We start from the raw sequence: 24,570 nt of genomic DNA on the forward strand, positions 1-24,570 counted from the left end.
CGTATGAGCCTATAGCCTGGAAAGGAGGCTGCCGCCGGAGGGGTTGCTTTTTTTTGCGCACACCACGTCGTACACTCGCAGGTGGTAAAGGCAAAACAGTCGCACGCATGACAGCCAATGAGGAGGAAGAGGATGAAGGTGAGGAGGTCGTCTTACACGGATGAGAAGATTGCCGCAAGGCCGCCCGCGGTGGCACGCTCGTGAAGAGGCACACGCCGATTGCGGCACACTCTCGTTTTTACGCGTTTCGTGTGTGCAACAACGACATCTTCCAGGAGCGCGCGCTAAAAGGGCAGAGCACAGCGGCGTCACGGCGCCAAACGAGCCTACCGTCAGTCCGCGCGGTGTCATCTCTACAGCTCGCCCACGAAGAAAGGATTTTCCCCCTGACGCTGGGTGTAGCCGGAGTCCGGCACCCCTGTGCCCGTAACGCCTACACAGCTCCGGCATACAGTCACGCACCAAGTGAGTTTGTTCGCACGTCATTCTTTGCGCTAATAGAAATGATGTAGAGGTTTCTCCGTATGGTTTCCACGCGAGGATACGCTTGTACCGTCGAGCGTGTTGTAAATCATTCGCCACAAAGAAACGACGCCGCACATTCAATGTTAATGGCACTTGTGAGTCTCGTATCTCATTTCACGGTGCGTCTAGCTCATTTCATGAGCTTGCCGTGCCGTTAAAAGAGCATGCTGCCAGAAGTACACCAACTTCGAATTCGAGGCTCCCCCAAAATCACAGTTCGAAACACATTACGGCAGTATAATATGAGAATATTAAACCGCAGAACAGTTTGTTTGCGCTGCCAAGTTTTCGTAATGAATATTAAACCGGTGCATCTACTAGAGCGTCTCTCAAGAAAAACCATCGGTTTAGAATCGCAAACATTATTACTGTTTCGATATACAGTGAAACCTCGGTGATACGATCATAGCTCATACGAATTTCGGGGTGATACGAATTTTTCGTTGGTTCCGGCCAAGGCCCATTGGCCTGCAACGTAATGGAGTACGGTTGTTGCGAACCGATTTTCACCTGGCGACGTTTGATACGAACGTGCGCTACCGCCCAGTTACAGAGAGGAGCTGTCCGCGCTGTCGCGGAAGACGCGCCAAGCACGTGCAAGCGCGGGAACGCAAGCGTGGGCATGCGCGCCGCACCGCCTAATCGTCAGAATCACGGTGTAAAAAAAGACTTTTCTTACGGTCAGAATAAACCTTCAGAGACGCGTCACGACCTCCAACATTATGTGCGCGAATCTTTGAGGCTCTTATGTGCTTCCGTGTGTTTTCGCGTTTAGATTACAGAGGACATTAGCGCCATGCTTTTTTTTTTTTCTAACGCGTCGACGCGGGTTGCTGTCGTTGTACTGTGTTTACACGTGCCTGCCTCGTGCGTCAGACATCCTATGAAAGGTGGATGAGGACCGAAAGAAGGCGACGACGGTGTTGGCGAAGGAGTCGATCGGGCTTCACAACGTCAACATGCGCGACTGTTGAGGTCGCACTTGTGTGGGCACGGCCGCAATCCATCGCGTCAAAGCGGTTCTTTTTTTACTTTCGCTGCAGTACTCCGGTGTCATGCAAAAATGCATACTAAAATTTGGAAGGGGCTACTGCTGTCACGGGTCACAACGCACCTGGTTCATTAAATAAATACGCGCGTACGGGCTGTATATTTACGAGTGCTGGTGTAATTTTCGACATCTAAAAACTTAACTGACAATCATTCAAGGTTCTTCCTGACATTGCTGCGGCCCTGAAAAACAATAAATAAAATGTACGCCAGCTTTCTTTTGTCGCGTGCTAATTTTCCATGCTTTCTGGTGATACAAATTTCGGATGATACGAATATTTTTGGTGGTCCCGTGAGATTCGTATCATCGAGGTTTCACTGTAGTTATTCGATATAGCTAGTTCTATGAATGAATGTCCTTGACTTTCATCTCATTTACACATTTCACATATGCTCCCCTCATTCTCCTGTGAGTAATGTTTCATCCAGGCCGTGACAATCGCATTTTGATGGAGGCAGAATGTTATAGAGGCTCATGTACTGTGCGATTTCAGCGCACTTTAAAGAGCACCAAATGGTCAAAATTTGCTGAGCCCTCCACTACGGTGGGCCCCATAATCATATCGAAATTTTTGCCCGTAAAACCCACAAATTATTAGCTAATATTATCTGAGTAACATTTTTTATCTTGATCGTACTCACACGACAGACGCGGCCTATCACGCATGAAGGATTCGCGCCATTGGCCTAAAAACAAGAGAAGCGATTGCAGAACAACCCCGGAGCAATGACGTTGAGTGGATAACGTCTCTGCATAGAGCAACCTTCACCGAAAGATTCGCACAGTTGTCAGCTCTATACATTGTAATATATACTCGCTGCCTAAATAAGAATCACGTGGTTTGAAGCGCGCGCGTGCAAACATCGACATATTTCATTCAATGACAGCGAACACTCGCTGTCACAAAGTTGGCGTTAGAAAGAGCACCGGCAACGCTGACAGAACGCTTCGGGCGGCCTCCAGCTAAGCGGGTCCCGTGAACCTGAGGTCACGCAAACACCAAAACAACAGGCAAAAATGGGAACGCAGCACTCATCGGGGCACCATACACCTCGAATTGCCCTTGCCTTCTAAAAGCACCCTTCGATGAGTCACTTTGTAGCACAAGGGAGATGGCCATGTGGCCTCCTTGCATTTCCTTTCTGGAAAACTTCGCCCTCCTCACTTTGCTCTCAAGAATCTTATGTTACGCTGAAAGCGCGAACGCCGTTCGGGTCATTGAAAAACCCGGAAGCGCGACGTTAAAGCAGGGAAAGACGCGCAATATAGGTGACGATTGTTGTGGGGCAAAAACATGCCCCAAAGGGTTCGAACGCTTTTAGAGTGTAACCTTTGCACCCGCCGCAGGTTACCACACAGACACTCTCTAAAAACAGGTGCACCTGTTGAGAGTAATCGACATCCGTATTGCGTGTCCTTCCTTGTTTTCCTTGCTGGTCACGAACTGCGCGACTGCACTCTCTTGATAGGAAAGTGGCGAGAACCGAGTTTTCAAGAAAGCAACGGCGAGCCACGTAGTTATTGTTGGGACAGATGCCCCAAACGGTGCCACCTTAAAGAATTGCGCATGGGCAGCGTATTGGCGCTCAGTCGCTCGGAGATTCGCGCTCGCCTGCCACGCTTACCATTCATGTTTTTACGCGCGCATGAACCCGCCACATTGAAGATCGAAGGCGCACCAAGCCACCATTACTCACGGCTCAAACTCTCGCCAGTGAACCACAGTACATACGGCATACGAAACTTCACAGGCTGTGATGGCCTTTCGATTTTATGCTGACCGTCGCGGCTACAACGACTGTGAAAGCACGTTTGAGGGCCCCTACATAATCGTTATCGCAATGTGTAAAGTAAGCGAAGAACCATTATTGTGTTTAAGCCCTCCTATGAAGGCGCTTTATATTTTAATGAATATGTGAATTGATGCTGCAGCCACCTTCTCACAAATGTTGCTTGCATGAGCAACCCATATCTGTTACATAAAAGAAATAGCAACGGCATGGTTTCCAGAGTCAGGAAACTAGCTCAATTTTATAACAAATGACCCGCTTGAATTCGCAACAAGCTCTTAATGTAAGTTTTTTTAATATTCGCATATTTTAAAGTTCTACTGAAATACATTAATTTCATGAGATTTTGAATCCGCGTTCGTTGGCATTGCGCGCAAGAACTTGGTCATTTATAGACATGAAGTATAGCTGCAGATGGACGAATTCGTGAGGCTTTGGGAAGGGTGAGTGGATAGCACATGCAACCTATTTGTGAGAATCTGCGGGAGACAACCGGCGAAATACAGTCGGTGCATTTATCTCCTTTTTGTAACGTCTGATACAGGATTATATGACTTGTGCGTCCCACACTTCACTAAAGCACAAAAATAGCCCGTTTAAATACGTTATTCGATACGCTTCCAGAAATTCGATCTTTAAGTCAGATAGTCCAAGATCTCACTTTACTGCTGTAGTTTGCCGCTGTTCTTTTGCGCCTGTGAGTGTGAAGGTGGTCTCATACGAAAGAGGATATTTAGATGTCTGGCTAACTGTATAAGAAAAGTCTGATTTGAGAGACATACATCTTTACGTTCGTTTTTTTTTATTTAATAAAAACTGCGAAATTAGCCTCTTCATTTCTGTTTTTGTGTTATTTTCATCATTTTAGCTCGGTGTCTTAGCTCGGCTGTTGACCCGCTGCGGTCGCATTTTGGTGGAAGCGAAACGCTACATGCCCGTGTGCTCAGACTTAAGGTGCACGGCAAAAAACCCCAGGTGGTCGAAATTTCCGCAGCACTCCACTATGGCGTGCCACACAATCATATGCTGGTTTTGGCACGCCAAGCCCCAAGAACTGTAATTATTCTTTTACTGATTAGCATAAATTATAAGCCTATATTCTGTGTAAGATGTGCCACACATGCCAAAAGATAAAAGAGGCGGTTGCCTTGACTCGGCGTCAATTGGTCAACATGTTCGTTTCCGTTGTTCTCAGAAAGCACAGCGTGTGCTCGTAAGTCCGGAACATGTGTTTTTCCTCATAGAGCACACGTGCTCAAGTTATCCGCTGTCAACAGGAACAAGCGGCATCAGTTGAAACCGGACAGAAGGATGACAGGATATCTGTGTCAGGCAAACGATAACTCCGGCAGCACGTGAACTATATACGTGTTCGCGAATGAGGGCACAAACACGTAATCTCAGATACCTTCATCACCTGCAAAAACCTACGTGCGCACACGTATTCACGCAATCGTGAGCCCAAGCAATACGCCAGACAAAAATAACGATAAGGGGTACAGTGGGGCCATGCCATGTTTTCGCCGGTTTTCCCCGAGAAGAAGAATGGGTACCGAGCGTCCGTTTGAGCAGATCGTGTTTTCCGTCGCCTAATGTTGTCCCGCGAAGGAAGAGGCCTTCGTACTATATTTGGCAGGGCGTTTTCTATTGGCCTCGGCCGCTGTCTCCAAGCGACTCCTATTCCCAGGTGCTTCCGTAACGAGATCCTCGCAATATGTATTAGTTTCGCGGCACCCAATTGTTCGGTCAAGACGCTCTGGGGTGCTTCTATATAAAGCACGAACCGTCAGAGGCATCCGGTTAATTTCCGGTAACGTGATTCTGCACTGCAAACTGCTTCTGCGTCCTTGCGTCTCATTTTTTCCTTTTGCAATTAAGTTCATGATCTCGCGAAAAGGTCAAGGCTTCATCTTGATGTAATGTCTGTCGCTCATTTTATGGAAATGATAATTAAGGAAACACAAGTACTCACTCTGTAATAGCGATAATCGTTCGTTTCCTGTAACGATCATAAATAAGAAATAAAACAACTTTAAGACTGCAAGGAACGTTATGGCGTCTGAACATCAATCACAGCGAACTTATTTAAGTTAGAGCGCTGACGGCGTCCCTTAACAATACCAGAGACACGAGAACTTACCGAGACTAAAGGGAGCAACAAGTATCCCTACACCCTTTACAATACCTCCAGATGTGCATTGGATTCCAGCACGCTAGGAGTACTGAAAACTCGTAAGTACTGGAGGCTGCGGTGTAGTCGTAGGCGCTTAGGAAACACCGTCAACTCGAACCCCCCACACGCAGAGATGCCATGCTGAACTACCGTCGTCATATATCAGGTGCAGAAGATGCATTCAACAACGTAACGAAACGCACTTGACCCTAACGGGAATATTTAAAAAATTGAATTATTCATCGTATTTAGTCAGCTAATTAAGCGTAATACAAAAAATACCCTAACGGGCGCCACATAACGGCAAACCATATGCCGCTAGTTTCGTTCAAATGGGGTTAAACACTTAAAAAAAAATATATATATATATATATATATATATATATATATATATATATATATATATATATATATATATATATATATATATTTCGTTCTGGTTGCGTGAAACACCCTGTATATCTCATAACATCGCGCGTTTCACTTCTCTGTTCTCGTTGCTCCGAAATTGAGGTGGCGTTCGGATGATGACCTTTGAAAAAGTTTTAGCATTGTCAATTATTCTAATTTAAAGTACTGTACCCTATTCAACACGTAATTGTCACCTCATCCGAATATCCAAAAATAGCCACAGATGACCGTCTTGGTTTGCATTCATCAACGGGGAGGATTCAACCAGAGCAAAAAAAAAATAAACTCTGAGGGAAAGAGCGAGGAAACAGATAACAGCAGCGCTCGACTTGCCAGTTTTTTTTTTGTTTCTATATTATCTTATCGCTAGCGCTATTTGAAAGTTTTCTAATCAACCATTCTCCTAAAAACAGTGTTATCTGAGTCGAGCAATTCTTTCAATAATCAATTTCAACTAAAGGAGCAAAAAGGATGAGCAGTATTGTGCAGAACTTCCTTGTTTCACACGTGTGACAATGCTATCAGCAGACGTTGCCACGTCACGTGAGAAAGAGGGAAATGATTGCGCCGAAAAATAGAGCAGCACCTTGTTTCTAGGATCGCTAATCTCTGCTTGGTTGGGATCCGTACGATGCGCGCGCGCGTGCGTAGGAATGCGGAATGCAAAATTTAACGAGAACAAATCTGTAATTAGAAACGGTGCAATTAAAAACGCGCTGTAAAAGGAACTCGTTTCTTTTTGACGCTACAACGTTATCATAATGTAGCGAAGGCGTTACCTGTAACTTTTAATGTAGGCACAGCATGCAATAGTGAAAAATTAAAGCGGATGAAAAATACATTGGTGTTGCTGAAGAACGAATTCGCAAGATCCGCACTACGCGCAGCTTGTTGGAATGCAGCTACCGCGACCAGCGGAGCACATCGGAGAAATGGTCAAGAGAATGCGCATGCGCGCTATGCGCAGCCTAGTGCAAGTGCCCTCGGCTGGGCTAGGCGCATTCACTTTCCGCAGCATTATCCGCTATTTTCCTTTTTATCTCTTACGAACGTCTTTCACGGATAATTGCTTGGCTGCGCATAGCGCGCACGCGCATACACTTCACCATTTCTCCGACGTGCTCCGTTGTACGGCACCGTTTACTTACATAAAGATACGTCGAAGTGAGCAGGGTAGCAGACGGCGCTCGCAGTTCAGTGTATATTGTGCGCTTGCGCGTCGTCGGCAGATCTCGTTACCTTCCGAGAATATTAGACGCTACCATGTCCTGTGCTCACCGTTTCCGCGATACCATGTCCTGCGCTCACCGTTTGCGAATGATATAACTGTTGGGGTTTTACGTCCCAAAACGACGATATAATTATGAGGTACGCCGTAGTGGAGGGCTTCGGAAATTTTGACCACCTGGGGTTCTTTAACGTGCACCTAAATATATATAAGTACACGGACCTCGAGCATTTTCGCCTTTACCAAAAATGCGGCCGCCGCGGCCGGGATTCGATCCCGTGACCTTCGAGGCAGTCGAGTACCATAACCACTATACCGCCGTGGTGGGTGACTTTTAAAAAAAATTGCAAGGGTCTACATCGCTCGAAGAGCCAGCCAGTCAACCATGCATACATATGTGGCCTCCGAGATCACACCACCGAATTGCCTTTCTTGCAAGTGACTGTTAGAAGCCGTTAGTTGATGGATGGAGAAAGATATGGCGCTGTATCATATCCAAAGCCACGTCACGCTGCATGCTGAGCCTTCAAAGTGAACCAGCACAGCTGAACCCCCTAAAAAAAGAAATGTGACAATTAACCACAGCGCATTTCCTTGTCCCCGTCTTTTGTCCGTCTTCCGCTGGCGCTGTTCATTCATTTATTTGTCATAACTGTATGCGATAACCGACCAATGTGAAGCAACGCTTGGCTTAGCAAAATAGAAAAAAGGCACCTTTTCTTTTAATCAAATGTACTTAAATAGTGGTTGGTGTCAATGTGTGGCGCCGGCTACTCCTCTTGAATAATAGATGTCAATGTACAGACAAGGCCGCTCTATAAAAAAAAACTTTTTTTTTATCCAGTGGCCGTTCTTCAGAAATGGATAACCAGAAAACTATACATGTATGCACATGGACGAATGCTCTCAGTTCCGGCACCCCAAAACAAAGAAATGTTCGCTCATCAGAAAAGTTCACGAAACACAAATATTCACAGAAACGAAATGTGTACACGTAACAATAGAGTTCGCCAAGATGTTCACTCAGCAGACACTCCGACGCGGTATAATATCAACTTATATAGCACTATCAGAATGATAAACGCCGATATGTATGCTCGTAATGGTCGTGGTGACTTTCAGCAGGCGGGGTTAGCCTAGCATACGTAGCCGACAGTGCTTTTGCAGAAAGGCACGAGTCTTTCATGCATCGATAGCACGGCGTTGGGCCCGAGGCTTTGATCCTCCCCGTGTCTCGTAGAGAGGCAGTCAGCAGTGGTTAAGCTTTCTTGCTGGTTGCGGAGGACCTTTGGGAAAAACGGGACATTCGAAATTTTAGCGCGCAATGCCACTTTTCCGCATTAGGAAATACAGCGAACTTAAGCAATAAATGGTCGTTAGGCGTATATGAACTAGCCTTAAAATAGATCAGTGACTAAGCTTTGAAGGAGACATGTCTATCTGCGATATGAATACGTTATGATGAGTCATGATTGAGACTGACCTAAGAACGTTTGAATTTCAGCGAGACACTTGGGTAAGTTTGCTGCAGCATTGTTCGAATAACTCATTCCACCGCTTTGATGAGCAAAAAAGAAAGAGGCGAGACGCACATACTAGTACCTACGTCACTTATGTCACATCTGCGTCTCGCCAAGTGTGACAGTGCCAGTTGTGTCTCGCCTTCGCCTGCGTCCCTTGTCTGAGTGTTGGCCTTTCATTTTTTAGCAACTGATTGTTATCTCGCGCAGTGCCGAGGTGCGCTCAAGCTGTCGCACACATAGACATCAATGAGTCATTCTCGTTCAACCCCCCCCCCCCCCCATCTTCGCTTAGCATAAATCACTAGCTCGCCTATAGAAAGCAACATTCGTTTAGTTCCACTGTATTGTCGCCTAGCTGTCGTGCTTCGTAAAACAAAGTTTTAAAATACGGTAACGTACGTTCTATTAACAAGCGTAGACGTCTATCGTCAGAGATCGCACCTTCAGTGCTGGGCAAATGGAATGCCATAGTCGGTCGATAACTGCATGCGTGCAATCGGATACAGCTTCATCGGAGAACCTACGCATGCACGCTGATTATTATGACATTCGTTCACCGTCATCTGGATAAAATAAAGCCGTGTGTAAATCATAAGCGGCCCCTGCATTCCGTTTAAGCTTGCAACAGCACTCGTTGCGTTGCGTTAGTAGCCAATAATATTTTGCCCGTGAAGCGAACGCAGTTTCTTTTCTGCATTTACAGAGCTCATCGGCCGCCATCGGGAAAGGTAGAACAGCAGTTTCAAAATGGTGACTTGATCAGCCGCTGAAATATGGCCGCGTCCATACAGCTGCTCTTTAAGGCACAGTCTCTTGGGCTAGGTCGTCTACCATCGCTACAAGTAAATTTAGCGTGACAAATTAACACGCACGCAAGAAGAAAACGTGAACAGGCGAGGACGAGCGCTACTACAAACCGTTCATTTCACTCGACACCCATTCGATACATGAAGTGACATCACGCACGCCTGCCACGCCCCCTTCCTCATGCGGAGGTGATCACAAATCTAAACTTAAGAAAACCTAAAATGGCAACCCCTTCGTGAGGTGTGCCACAGGATTTGTGTACTCCATTTCTTTGACGTACATCGGCCAAACTGAACGGTGCATCAACGAACGACTCAGAGAGCATGCGCTATTAAGCTAGAAACATGAATGATAAGTATATGCACATTTCGTTGCCCACATCACAGCTTGTGGTTGCGAGGCACGTTTTTGTGAGACCAGGAGCTCAGGCAGGTCTTCAATAAACACGGCTCGAGTGGACTTAGAAGCATTTTTTATGAACAAGAATTCACACATCTGCATCGACGAACCGTCTACTCCAGGGAAATGAAGCACGCGGCCCGTCCCTCACATCACTGTCTTCGTCCCAATTTTTTAATAGGTACGTTCATGAGCTACACGGGCATGACTGGTCTAAAACATTTTTTTCTTGAGACTTCACCTGCGGTCACCATGCGTTGAAACATAACCGTGAAACAAGAACTGTATATTTCAGAATCGGTTTCGACATTGCAGTCATTCTGGAGATTGGAGGTGGAGATTGGTATTGACATGTTGTTAGAATCCTGGCGCTAAATCTCCTTCAGAAATGACATTTAGATGAGCTATAAGAAAGGCCTTCTTTCAAATGTCAATGTTAGCTGGCATTTTGTACAAACTGGCCTTGCGCCATCACCCGCCCCCCAATCCCCCCTCCACTTCTGGGTCCTACATTTTCATTGTTCCGGCCTTTGTGGGACTAAATTGCGTGGCTGCGGCCCACTACCTGAGGTGAGTTTGAGAACCCTGGTCTATTCCGTTGCACGGTGGTGAGCTTGACTTATTGAACTCAGTGGCACGAAGCGTGGTGTTGTACTGTTAACAAATAATTTTGTTACAAATAATTAAATCAGTGCTCCAAATCGTTAGCACGCTTGCTTTTTGGCTGCAAATGGTAAAGAAGAACAAGACGTTTTGTTCTTTGTCCCTACGCCTGTTTTGTTAGCACAGTATTTTGAAGTTATGCGAAGAAACAGGCGATGAATTCTCGAAGTCTAGCGTCGTATGCGTTGCGCAAGGTTGCTTCGCCCGCATCAGCCAGAAAAGCGGTCGTCAAGTATTGCTAAAAAATGAACAACGCTCTATAGCAAATACTGCCAATCTTCTTCTGCGTTTCGTTCCTCAAGTAGGCTCAAAGTGCAGGGATGCAGCTCAATTCTCCCGCGACGTGTCCGCTTTAAAGAAACTTAGCGTGCTGTTTGTTCTGCAAGAAGCAAAACGTACAAAAAAGATGGCTTTCTGAAACATTGCGGCTGTTATGCATGTGCATTAATTTGCGAGCACGGTATGTAAAACGTCCGGAAGCAATCGGAGTAATGCGCACGTACACAAGATATTTGCACAGCAACCGCATTCGATGACCACAGATGTCCTTTATTACAAAAAGATGACTCCAGGCTCCAACGCCAGAGGACGCAGCAGTAGACTAGTGTGTTATAGTTAGGCAAGCCGCCATCGCAAGAAAAGCCACGCTCTCGGCTTCAGACGACATAGTGCTGCATTCCACCATAGGCAAGTTATAGCTTCGGAATCATTGCGCTTCCGATCATGGTCGGATTAACCCGGGGCCGTCATGCGCTATTGAATATTTTCAGACGTCGGACACTTTGTGACAACCGGTCGGAGAACGTTTATCGCATCAGACACCATGAAATAATGAGGAACGCATACATTGGAACACAACACATTGTGTACTCCCAATTTCTTTGTTGGCAGAACCGCATGCGCGCGCAGGGTTCCCCATTAGGGGGTGGGGGAAATGTGTCATGGCAGCCCCCCCCCGCCCCACCCCTCATTTTGGTTGAGTCCGAAACAGAACATGCTTCACAATGGACGAAAACATGAAAATGAAGCGATGGCGTGCTTCTTATAATGGCCTGCCTTTGGCCTCTAGCTTTCCGGGAAGTAAACAGTTCTCGGAACACGAGGTTCCTTCGGCTGCCATTATCGAGCCAAAAAGCAGGGTGATCATAATCCTGCATTTCAAACAATGACGGAACATATCCGACTGAGTGATTGTATTGGCCAGATTTTGGGCCCCTTTAAGTGATTAGAGAAAGGAAAGGTGAGGCGCCGCCCCCCTGCTCCCCTTATGGCAAGAACCCAGCCTGTCATCCTGAACAACGCCAAATGTTCAGCAATAACTGTGACTTTCCACAAGGAAACTTACCGAGACCCGTATTGCATTTAACCAATATTTGAAAAACATGGACGGGAAACATTACAGCACACATAAAGCTGTTTGCAGACGAGCATTTACCACCCAGAATGAAGTTACATAATTTAGAAGCTGATTTAGAAAAGAAAGTGAACTGGTGTGAGAAGCGAACATGAATTTAAATATTAAGAACTGCAGTGGCGAAGTTCTTCCAGAAAATTATTGAAATGAGTGCACCTATATGTCATAAATGACCCGCTTATCGACACACAGTGCGAATACAACTACACAGAAGTTTATTTCTCCGAAAAATTTACTTGGTATAAGCAGATTCCCATTCTCGGTACAAACGCCGGTAGAATCCGACATTTTTTTGTAAGAAGTTTCAGACAGATAACCCGTCATGTGAGGAAAGCTTTGCAATCTTAATATTTCAATTTTAGTTGATTGGGCTTGTGCATTATCGGACCCCTGTCAAGATTATCGCATTGTTAGACTGGCACAACTGCAGAAGTAAGCAGTAAGATTTGTTTTTATTCATTACTGCTCTAGCCTTGCCGAAATGAATAATGCTTTAGGATGAAATCCCGCATACGTGGCCGTAGGCAAAAACTCAGCCTCGGACTAATGCGCCGAACGTATGAGGATCGGACAGGTATCAGTCATTGCAATTGCTTTTTAGAACCAGATTACATAAGCACTCGCTTTATTAGCAACAACAATTTGGCTGTACCTGTCGAACAAGCGCGTTTTTCTGCACTAACCCCCTAGCAATAAGGGAATGGAGCGGTTCATCTAAAAGTTTGTTAAATGCATCTGGTAACAAATTATTATTTCCCAGACACAGATCCATATGTGCATCATGGGTGTTTCTATGTAAAATAATTTTCCTCCGGTTTCATTGTTTATGTTTTGTTACACCTATGCAATGCCTTCATGGTGATGTAGGCGTGCTGTAAATAAAGAAATAAATTACGCACTTAGATGATCATAACTAGAAGAAAAAGATGGGTATAACTTTATTGACCTGCTTGAGACATTAGCCTGGTTTATCGCGTAGCACGTAATTCCAGGCACTGAGTAATAATTTTCAAGTAAACTTTCACATATACAGCTAAGCAGCATGGGCCAAATTCGCAGAGCTTTTCTTTCGTAAGCTCTCACTTCCATTAGCTGGTAGGCCTCGCTATTGATTGCCTTCTGGTCGCGAGAGTCCAAGAATTTACCTAACAAAAAATCCCATCGTACGTAGGACGTTCTTGTGAATACGGACCCAGATAACTAACAGCAGGCAGCTTATACAAACAGCAGCGCTGTTTCCCCTGGAAAAACGAAACAAAAGATCAATATGGTAGTCAAGCTCGCGTGTGCCCGAGGTGAATAAACGGCGAGCTGATGCAGCAGCGAGTGAGCACGAAAGAACGCCGAGTGCGAGGATGCGCCGTAGCTTGTAAAAAACAGAGTGACCTGACCATCACCGGTACGGCCCAGGCAGGAACTCGAGCGAGAGGGGTAAAGGTCAGGTTGCACCCCACGAAGTGATGCACGCTACACATACATGCCATCGCGAACGGGCACGTGCGCTGACGGAAAACTGCTGGCTCCAGCGGATAACATGATTTCCGACGTTTGCACAGAAAAAACAACACAAAGACACGCTACACGAAAAAAAGATTTTGCGCATTATTCCTGAAAAACTATGCAAGATGTCGCAGTATATTGTATGACGGTCGACTTGTTATAATAATAATAATAATAATAATAATAATAATAATAATAATAATAATAATAATAATAATAATAATAATAATAATAATAATAATAATAATAATAATTGAGGTTTTGCGTCCCAAAGCCACGACATGATTGAGGGACGCCGTAGTGGAGGGCTTCGGAAGTTTCGACCACCTGGTACTCTTTAACGTGCACCTAAATCTAAGCACATGGGCCTCAAACATTTTCGCCTCCATCGAAATGCGGCCGCCGCGGACACGATTCGATCCCGCCACCTTCGGGACAGATGTCGAGCACCATAACCACCAGACCACCGTGGCGGGTTGGCGGTCGGCTTGTGCGCAAGTGTTATGCGTGTTAATGACGTGAAAGGACGGAGCGAAAGGGGGCGAGGCACGTTCTTTGTTCAATTCGTAAGCATTATATGCCACGTGAAGCCGCAAATGTGGTCTCCATCCGGCGTATAAAGCCGGTGGTATACCAAACACCCACGCGATGAAGTGCCGACGTTTACTCGGCCCACTGCCAAAATTCTCTTTGCCCAATGCTAGAAAATGACGAAGTGATCACGCCATGGCACAATGTCACGTGACATGGCCATCGAAATAGTATGGGCGTCGATACATTGAAGACGTCCACACACGCCTTGGCCTCAGCAGCCGCGTCAGATCTGCCCCGCGCCTCCATGTGTGCTTCCTGCTGCTTTAGCATGCGATGCGCGTTTGGGGGAGTAAGCGCATCTGGAACTTTTTATATATACGTGAAAAACACCAGCCTAGCTACACATACACTTCGGAAAAACAGCGCTAAGACGGGACATAGAAAGAAGCGACAAGACAAGAGCCTGGTCTTGTCGCTTTTTTCTATGTCCCGTCTTAGCGCTGTTTTTCCGATGTTCAGTATGTGCCAACAAGCCCACGTCAACACTCTACACATACATCATTACCTCGCACACTTGTGCCCACGCATATGCTGTATTGTGCCCCTCTAAGAGACAGTTGTCTTATTTCCTCTTTGCCCGTGTGTGTGTGTGTGTGTGTGTGTGTGTGTGTGTGTGTGTGTGTGTGTGTGTGTGTGTGTGTGTGTGTGTGTGTGTGTGTGTGTGTGTGTGTGTGTGTGTGTGTGTGTGTGTGTGTGTGTGTGTGTGTGTGTGTGTGTGTGTGTGTGTGTGTGTGTGCGCGCGCGCGTGTGTGTGTGTGTGTGTGTGTGTGTGTGTGTGTGTGTGTGTGTGTGTGCGCGCGTGTGTGTGTGTGCACATAAAGATAATAACATTAATAATGCAGGATAGTTAGCTCCAGTTCAGGGAGGGTAAGTAGGGCCTCAAGTCGAGTTATTAAAGACTTTCTTGGGATACTTAAACGGAGACTGTCTGTCTTTCTGTTTGTCGGCACGTCACTCGATTCAGCCACTCCAAGGTATATGTAAACTGGTTGCGTAACTTCCGTAGAAGCCCACGTGTCAAGCCGGTGGCTAGTTGATGCAACAGTCGCGATCACGGTGTAAGAATATTCAGGTGTTGACACTGCGCGCGCCTAAGCGGCCAGAAAATGTTCGGTCGACGGTCCGTTGAACGGTGCGCCATCTAGTGGCTTGAGGTGGAGTGCACCGCGCTCGCCGTGCCCTCTCCTGTTGCTCTCTCGATTTCGCCCCTCGACGCCGCTTGGCGGATGCACATTATCCAACAAAATGGCGCAAAAAAATGCACGTTATCAGCAGCATGCGCGTTGCTATGGAGACGACTACCCCGCTTTTCGTAGCGCCCTCCAAGACGGCGCCGATGAAACTGCAAATCATCTGATAAGAACCCGAACATTATCTGGACGCGCGTGGATTGCGGTTTCCCATGCGTTGGGGGAAGAGTGTCATCACCTGAGTATATTCTTACACCGTGGTCGCGATCTATGTGAGGAGGGGACAAACAGAATTTAAAAAAAAAGAAAAAGATGACGTCACAACCGGAAGCGGAAATGACGTCACGTTTTAACGCGATGGGCGCGAAATTATGAAATTTTTTGACAGGGCGCCGCTTCTTACTTTTTTTTATAGCTGCACGTTCTTTTCCTTATCACTATGACGGCTCCATAATGGAAGCCTGCAGGATAACGGGAAGACGAAAAAGACAGATTTGATAAATAAGGTGTATTGGCGAAATATTGCAGTTGAACAGGATATTACCCCAAAATATATAACACAGAAATCAGAAGTAGCATAACAATTCAACGTTCGGTCCGGATTCCGTGAGCTACTACTTCTTTCGAAAAAAAAAAACGTGCACACAAACCTTGCACACGTGTTGCTCTTGCATCCGTAGACAGCGCAGCGTTTCTTCGCGTAGCGTGGCTGACTCATCGTCCCGAAGGGCGACAGCACGCCGGCCGTGCGCTGGCAAAACACAGTCACTGAAACGGTTCCCGATGGCTGCGATGGGCTATATTACCTTCTGCCAAGTACCACGACTAGAAAACAAAGCTTATGCGAGGAAATCACCTACGGACGACAGGCACAAACCTACTGCGCAAAAACGAGCGACGCCATTTGCATCTGAAAATGCGCAAAACCGTTGGCCCATGTTACCAGACTGCCTGCATGTGCCCGCTGTTTCTGAAAATAAACGAAAAGAATTGGCCACTCAACCACATACCCAAGACTGAAGTTTGATTAAAGTAATCTACTAATTTAATTCGAGACAAATGAAATTAAAACTAATAAAAATAAACGTTTCATTAATTTTTTGTTTTCATTATTTGTTCCCCCCCCTCACCTAGTAGCGCTTTAATCGTCACGCGGGTGTTGATGTTTCTCGCAATAGGTTTCCGACCACTCTGCGTTCCGACTTTCGCGACCTATTTAGATTGACCTTGGCCACTCGGCCAAAGTTGAACCGTTTGCCCAAGGGCCAGCCATATTGAACGGCTGACTATCTTCATACTTGTGTACATTGTCGATAAAAAAGCAAACATTACGCATATCTGAGGCGCAACATCACTAGGTAAGTAGTACGTGGTGTGTTCCTTTAAAGGGGTCATGAACCACTTTTCCAAGTAATGATCTAATGACCTCAGTATCGGAGTGTACTGCCTCCCGAATCGATTGCCGCAAAAATTTCTCGAATCCGTCAAGAATCAGCGGAGTCACGGGGGTTTGGCGCACGCTCCCAGCGCTTTCTCTCTTTTCTCGTGCCGACGAGCGCACTGGAAGCTAGACAGGGAGGGATGGCATGGGGGAAAGAAGTTACGTCAGCGCGCGTCATGAAACGCGATCGCTCTCCCGCTGTGGTTCGCTTGCGCGAGTGCGGCTACTGTGTACTGAGGAGTGCGGCGCCGGCAAGTGGCGGCACCCCGCGGCAAGAAGCGCATCTGATCCGAACGCCGCTCTCGATTTACGTCGGCTATCGGCCAATAAACATGCTATGTCTCTTGCGACGTAAACTGACAGATCCGCGACGTAAACGGACAGACGCCCCGCCCACCGACGAGAGTGAGAACCGGCCTCTGTTTGAAAAGAGGGTGCCTGGGGAAACGGCAACTTCGCGCTCCGCTTGTGGCCATTACGCGGCGCGCACGACTGTAATATTTGGCAGAGCAGTTCATAGCCGTGTCAGCTTTCCGCAGGATGTGTTTTTTCAACCAGCCCAAGGGGTGCTTCATGACCCCTTTAATAGAAAATGCATACATACGCAATTCTAAAGACCCTAGTTTCTTAAGCTGCGCTGAAAATGCGACTGCGCTGAAACTTGCCTTCCTCCGTGCCCTCTGCACGAGCTCATTGTTCTGTTTCGGTTTCGGTTCTGTATTGCACTGTACGAATGCCATGGGGCTCCGCTCTGGCATTCCTGTTTTACCCAGGCGACGTGTAAATAAAAGAGTGTGTGGAGAGTACTCGTTGAGTGCGGACGTTTCTTCTGCTTCGGCGCTTCGCGCCAAACCGCGTGTTCGGGCTGGCTGGCGTCCCCGCCGGTCGCGTTGGTCACCGCCTGCTACTGCGCCGGGACTACCAGCCCGCAAGACAGCACTCATGTTTCCTGACGTATTGCCAGATGGCGTCCATATCTCACGCAGCGCCTCTTCTATCGTCTTTAGACGACATTTGCAGCGAAGCACGCAGATACGCGGCCAATTTTTTGGTTGACATTCATCGTAAAGGCTTTTTGACTGCACTAACAAGCAATGACGAAGAAGAGGGAGGGAGGCTTCACGTGCGTATGCTCACAAATGAATGTTAAATGGGTGAAAGATCACATGTACACAGAGAACAACAGGGTGAAACATGCTCATTGGTCATCCAAAACAAACATACGCTGCTGTCACAAAGTAGCATCTAAAAACTGCAGCTCACGATCGGCGAGTGACACCGAACGTTCGCTTATACATCCATCTTATATGTTTCGAACAGCCGAAGAGCGCTTGAGTAAAACGGTCCCCATGACGGTAGATAAAGCGCTAACATCTCTTAAACATGATATAATAAAGAAAAAATCATGTCGTCACACGGAAGTTTTTTTTTTACATCTTCGCGGGAGTTTCTTGAAATGTTCATCGAATATTTTTGATGTCCACTCCTAGAAATTTCTGTTTGGCGCTGATTAAAAACACGATTGTTACATTTCGTCCTTTTTTATATATATTTTCTGCCCGGTTTCGTTACGTTGACCCGTATGCTGCTCTCTAAATGATTGAATGTTTGCTCTCATTGATCGTAGGCAGTTGCACGATACTCGCACGATACTTGCTGATCTCTGCGCGCTTGAAGTAATTATCGAGAGTGTAACCATTATCACATAACTTCAGGTTCCAGATATCATTGTGCAAGTCACCACCAGACAACCAACGACAGGTTTAAGAATTCTTCAAAACGTTCCTATCACGCAAAGAACTTACTGCAGACGTCTAAATGTAGTCTCACGTTTATCTACAAAAAAAATGTAGTTAATGTATTTCTTCAGCCTCCAAAAAAGCCGTTTCCGTTTTCTGGCACTTTGTTTTACATTGTGTTGACTTCAGTAACAGGCAATGACTAGGCAAGCGCGTTCTGCATCATTGCCTCAAGATGTCGTCAGGTTTCTTTTTTTCTTTTTTTTTCTGTGTCAGCCTTGCAAACCCTGCTGTCATGCAAACAGTGCCTGGCTTGAAAAGTGACGTTGTGATTCAGGGGCTCATTTCAAAAAGGTTTACAGCGCAAGAACGATTAGGAAGGGACGAGACAACAGAGGTAAAGAGCGCTGTTCGTTCTTGCGCTGTAAACCTTTTTGAAATGAATCCACACCAACTTGCCCAAGCGTCAACCCTTGCAAGATTCAGGGGCGTCACAAGTTCGCGCCTGTCAGCTTTCTGCATCGCTTCCTACGGTGTTTGCAGACGCATGGAAAAAAGAATGCAAGCCAGGGAGCTGCTTTCCGAATTCCTTCACCCTTACGTGTGCGGAAGACTATGCCAGCGTCGTTTGATTTATTTTCTGGAAATCCTTGAGCGCTCATGCGGATACTTTGCGGCAGCCAATAACAATGCTTCCCGTGCTAGGGCTTTGTATCTTTTCGCTAGCAGAGCGGTGTGTTGACATGACATCTCGCAATGTCAAGAATCAACGGTATACAAGAAAGCTATCGATCGTTGGAGAGGAGCTTTGCCCACTGGAGCTGTGCGGCCGTCATTGATTCCACGTTGTTGCATGTAACAACAATTTTATTCGAAAGTGAAGATGAACAAAAAAAAAACGCTCGAGCAAACAAACATTTTCTTCGAAATGAGCGCTTCAATTCAAAACAAGAATTTTGCGTTGCTCAAAGAACACATACTGAAGATAGCTACCAACTTACTGCTCAATGTGCAACTACAACGTGCACATTTAGCCTTTGCTACAAATTTATCACCCGCCTAAAGACGCGCCTGTATGTAATCGTGCTGTTCTGAATGTCACCATCGATTACTATATTGTGCGTAATCGTGACTAATCAACTCACATGAGAGACTCGCATAGCCGTGTGGCACATTCTTGGAGGTGCCGTTGCGCCGTGGTGCGCATACAATGAGTCACATATGAATAGCTGACGCATTCGACCCATAAATCGGAATTCGACTACCTATGACTAAGTGTTCAATGCATAATAACGATCTTTTGAGGATGTACAGCAATCTCAGGACTGCAAAAGGTCGGTGAGGATCACTTGCGTGTATGTTCAAGTATTTGTCTTTGTGTATAACGGGTCCGGAACCACTTGGTATCGTTGATAACGAAGCCAGTTATCAGTGACGACTAGTGCTATTTGGATTTTTGGTTATGTGAGCGACATTATGTGATTGGATACGTTGAATTGCATCAATATCATACGCAATTAGTTTTTCCCGCGTCCATAGGTTGGACTGGAAATTATATAGACGAGTTGTCGTATAGACACATAATAGCCCTGATTCAAAGACGCTATTTACTTTCTTCATACGGGCTTTGAGCCAATAAGGGCAGCGATGTCTGCGTGCCGATACATCACACCGGGCAACTTTTGTCTCTGTGTTTCCTTCCGCCCTGATTCCTTAAACTTCTCAGCAAAGCACGCGAATGGTGTAAAAAAATGACGTCTCTATGATATAGCGAGTCTCGATTGCGTCGCCTTCTATGCTGTTTCGATGGGGCGATAGCCGCGTGCCTCATTTAGAGAAGCAACTCGCACGGAAGGATAGCACGAGGCCAACATTGAGCATCGCAGCCTTGGTTTCTCCATTTGGCTCTATGAATAAGGCAGAATATTTATTTCAATATTCCTATGGCGCGCAAAGAAGAAGGCTATACTACTCTAAACATCTTTTTTTTGTGTTCATTGTGTACTGTTATGTTGTCTATTAATGTGTGTGTGTGAATGCTGCCCTGTGTACGGGCCCACAGGCACCTTCAAGCTGCATTTTGCCGCTTTTCGCCTGGCGTGACCCCCAACTATTATGTTGGAAATTATCTTGATTGATTGATTGATTGATTGATTGATTGATTGATTGATTGATTGATTGATTGATTGATTGATTGATTGATTGATTGATTGATTGATTGATTGATTGATTGATTGATTGATTGATTGATTGATTGATTGATTGATTGATTGATTGATTGATTGATTGATTGATATATCCATTCCTAATTGTTCCATTAATCCGAACCCGGTCGCATACAACGACTACTACTAAGAACGACATACTGAATGGTGCCTAAAAGCAAGAACAGAGCAGACCTATCGGACATATTATGGGCATGCGCCCAGACGACCCGACCCGTTAGTGTTGTACATTAACTAACTTTAAGCAGTTGGAGACTTTACTGCTCAACCAGGCCTAAGAATCTCTGTGCGATCTAGCTGGCTGAGGACAATCCGCCAGGATTGAGGGGTTACTGGACTAATACGTCCTCTGCTGGTGATATAAAATATAAAGTTATTTCCCCCTCCTGTTCTAAGTGCATCAATGTCGAAATACTACGTATGTATCCACAAACACCCTTTATGATGCAATAGCAACAACCTGGCATGAAACATACATTTCTTTCCTCTACAAGGCATCCTTCGAAAGTGATCTAAGCCGGCTGCTTCTTATGCGTAACACGTAGCATTGAGTGCGAACACATACGTGTATTATAAAAAAAGAACGCTGAGATGCCAAGTGTCACGGCCTTGACCTTCGATTCCCGTCCCTTGGTTTCCTTATAGCACTAAAAGAATGCTTGAAATAAACACATTAGCAGTGACAAATTGATAGAAGAAGAGCCGACAGCTCTTATCGATCAGAGGTGAGCCGCAATTTGCGGCGTACACATCCATGGGCTTATTTGTTTTCGGAAACAACCACAAAACGAATGCATGGGAAAGAACTTCATTTCGCCAGCCAACATTAACTGGTATTTTTCCTCCGCTCCATTTTGTATATACTTTTGCAGAACTACTGAAGCGCCTACTCAACAAGTCGTAGAATGCTTCCTGGCACCTTTCTTTGTTTTTAAGCTCCTTGCTGCATTTTAGCACCAAATAAAACATGCAAAATTACTGATTTTATCGGAAGTTGAATCAGTACATCGTGTCAGCGAAAAGTAAATTTTGGACGTAAAACGTGGAGAGTATGGGTAACAGAAAGTGTACCAGCAGAAGGGGAAGACCGGTCATGAAAAGCGCAAGCCGAATACATAGATGCGGTCAGTTTTCATACGAAAGCCCTAAGTGACTGTGTTGGCGCTCCCGTCCACGAGATTTGCGCGAGACTTTTGCGAGAACTCACAAGCCACGCAAGGTCTTGCAACCTCTCGCAATCTCTCGCAAACTCTCGCGCAAGTATCGCAGGGCCGCGTCCAAAAACCCACGTTACCTTCTACTCGCGAGCGATTTCGTCACACCAAGAAGTCATGTGACTTCATCATGACTTTTCACGACGACTGAACTACACGTCATCACATAAAGACGTCCTCATTTGATATCATCGATCAGTAAAAGGTGGGCCGATCTCGGAGGCAGGGCAACACCACGTGAGTGTGTTGCCCTGCCCGTGAGGGTTTCTGCACCACGTGAGGCGCAGAAAGCTTCACTGGAGAGGGGAGGAACAACGCGGTCCAATAGAACGTCGAGGTGATTTATTGCTCTCCTCCCCGATTGTATAACCTAATGCAATAACATGTGTGAAGCAGGCGTTCATCTTCAAATATTACAGAGAGCGTACCTTGCTGCCATTTTGTTTATGCACGTGCCGATGAATAGAGATCACAGCTCAGCAAACTCACTCGTGAGTCAACTCACTCAGACTCACTCAGGCTCAGATCGGGCCTTGAGTGTGAGCCTGAGTGAGTCCGGTTGAGGAACGTTTTAGTGAGTCTGAGTCCGAGTGAGTCCGGTTGAAGAAAATATTGGTGTGTCTGAGTCCGAGTGAGCCCGCAGAGCAAAATAGGTTTCTTGAGTGAGTCTGAGTGAGCTCCAATTTTTTTGCCGACCTATGATAGGGATAGGAGGAGACCGTTCGAACATGTGTCCGTCTTCTACCTTGCTTAACAGAGGAGGAGAAGGGAAAGATAAAAAATAAGGCAGGGAGGTTAACCAGGGTTGAACGCAGTTGGCTACCCCACGCTGTGAGAATGGGAATGGGGAGAAAATTTGTAGAGGAGATAGGTCACTGTTATTGCCGCTGACGAAATGAGAGTCCCGCGCTTGGTATCGCAGGCGGTCATTCAGACCGGTAGAATGAAATATAGCACCAGCGCTTTTGTTGCTTTTCCCAACTGTGATGTGCAGTGCAGTGGTGCCAAGATCTTGTCGATATTGAAGGCCTTTTCGTTTAGGTGGTCTAGAGTTGTACGGAGGCGAAGCCTTTCAAGTGCGAAAGACCTGCCGTAGCACAGGAGGTGTTCAATACTCTCTTCTACACTGCAGTCTACGCATTCCGCGCTATCGGCCATTTCAGTCTTAAATTAATATGCGTTAGTGAATGCTACACCACACAGCGCTCGGAAACAGAAAAAGAAAAAAAAAGAAGGGCCTTTTGGGTGAAAACATACAAGCGCGCAGTCTTCTCTCTTATTCGTATTTGTCTCAAAACAGCATGTGGCGAGCGAAGTCAGCGATGACGCCGAGCCACAGTAAGAACAAGTATATTTTGCCGAACAAAGAGCCGCGGCTGAAGGTACAGTCTTCGTGATGACTCGGTGGATCTGGCTGCCCGAAACCACTCGACACAGGCTCTCGACCTCCCGTCTCGCACACCGACACCCTCCTCAGGCTGGCCGCCGTTTTTTTCTTGAACGTCCGCGATGCTGCTGCAAACACACATACACGCAGACAGCACGTGAGCTATTTTACATTGGGCATTGCCATGCCAATTGGCTTAGTTCAATAACACAAGAAATGAGCAGGGTACCTGCATTGCCAAATTGAGGGCGCATTCCTTCTCGCGCACCCCAAAACCAATTGCTCTTCTGTTTTTGCGACAAATTAATAATATTCTTTGGGGTTTTACGCCCCAAAACTATAATATTGTGACGATGGAAAGCGTTTATTTACAAGATGGGAAAAAGCAGAGGTGTAGCTCGGCCAAGAGTCAACGGCGTCGCTCGCGAGCCAGCCCAGCCTCGTTCTCCTCTTCGTCGAATCTTCGCTCGCGCGTTTCAATTCCCGGTTCGCAGACGATGCCCTCTGGGCGAATCACTCAGATGGTTGATGGTAGCACGGTTTAAGGCGCGCAACATGTGCCAGCTGTGTTTTGCTAGAGCGGCGACCATTGCTTGTGACGCTTGAGATTACGTACGTGACGTCGCTGAGGCGGTCAAGAATGACGAATGGACCTGAATAGTGGGCCAAGAACTTCTGGCACAAACCACGTTTGCGGACTGGTGTCCATAACCACACAAGATCGCCCTTAGTATAAGATACGGAGCGATGGCAGGCGTCGTAACGTTTCTTAGAACGCTGTTGCGATGCCAAAGTTCGAAGGCGTGCGATGCGACGGGCTTCTTCTGCGCGGCAGAGCGTCTCGGCTACCGAGGTTTCCACGTCTAGCGTGAAAGGTAGTATAGTGTCGAGACAACATCGTGGGGAACGAGCGTACAACAGGTAAAATGGAGAGTAACCTGTAGTCTCATGCTTCGCGGTATTGTACGCGTATGTGATGTAAGGTAGCACTTCGTCCCAGTTTTTGTGCTTGGAATCGACATAAATTGACAGCATGTTCGTGAGAGTCCGGTTCGTGCGCTCTACGAGGCCATTGGTCTGCGGGTGATATGGTGTGGCATGGCGGAAATGGCAGGCAGACAGACGCAGGATCTCTTCAACGACGTCGGCAACGAACTGTCGTCCGCGGTCGCTAATGACAACGCGTGGAGGACCATGGCGGAGAATTATAAAGCGAAGCATAAACTGCGACACGTGCATGGCCGTTGCAGCAGGTATTGCAGCAGTATACTGGACAAGGGTGTCAATGCAGGCTAG

The 24,570-nt window shown here is 46.4% G+C and overlaps 1 protein-coding gene across 1 annotated transcript in view; it reads left to right on the top strand.

Moving 5' to 3' along the window:
• Positions 1-285: 285 nt before the first annotated feature.
• Positions 286-24,570, top strand: part of LOC119394431 (sodium-dependent phosphate transport protein 2B) — a 138,694-nt gene continuing 114,409 nt past the window's right edge. Inside the window, exon 1 of the mRNA XM_037661734.2 lies at positions 286-465. The gene's annotated coding sequence lies outside the window, so the exon portion shown is untranslated. The remainder of the gene's footprint in view (positions 466-24,570) is intronic.

Source organism: Rhipicephalus sanguineus, chromosome 5 (genome assembly GCF_013339695.2).
Source record: "Rhipicephalus sanguineus isolate Rsan-2018 chromosome 5, BIME_Rsan_1.4, whole genome shotgun sequence".
NCBI classification, from domain to species: Eukaryota; Metazoa; Arthropoda; class Arachnida; order Ixodida; family Ixodidae; genus Rhipicephalus; species Rhipicephalus sanguineus.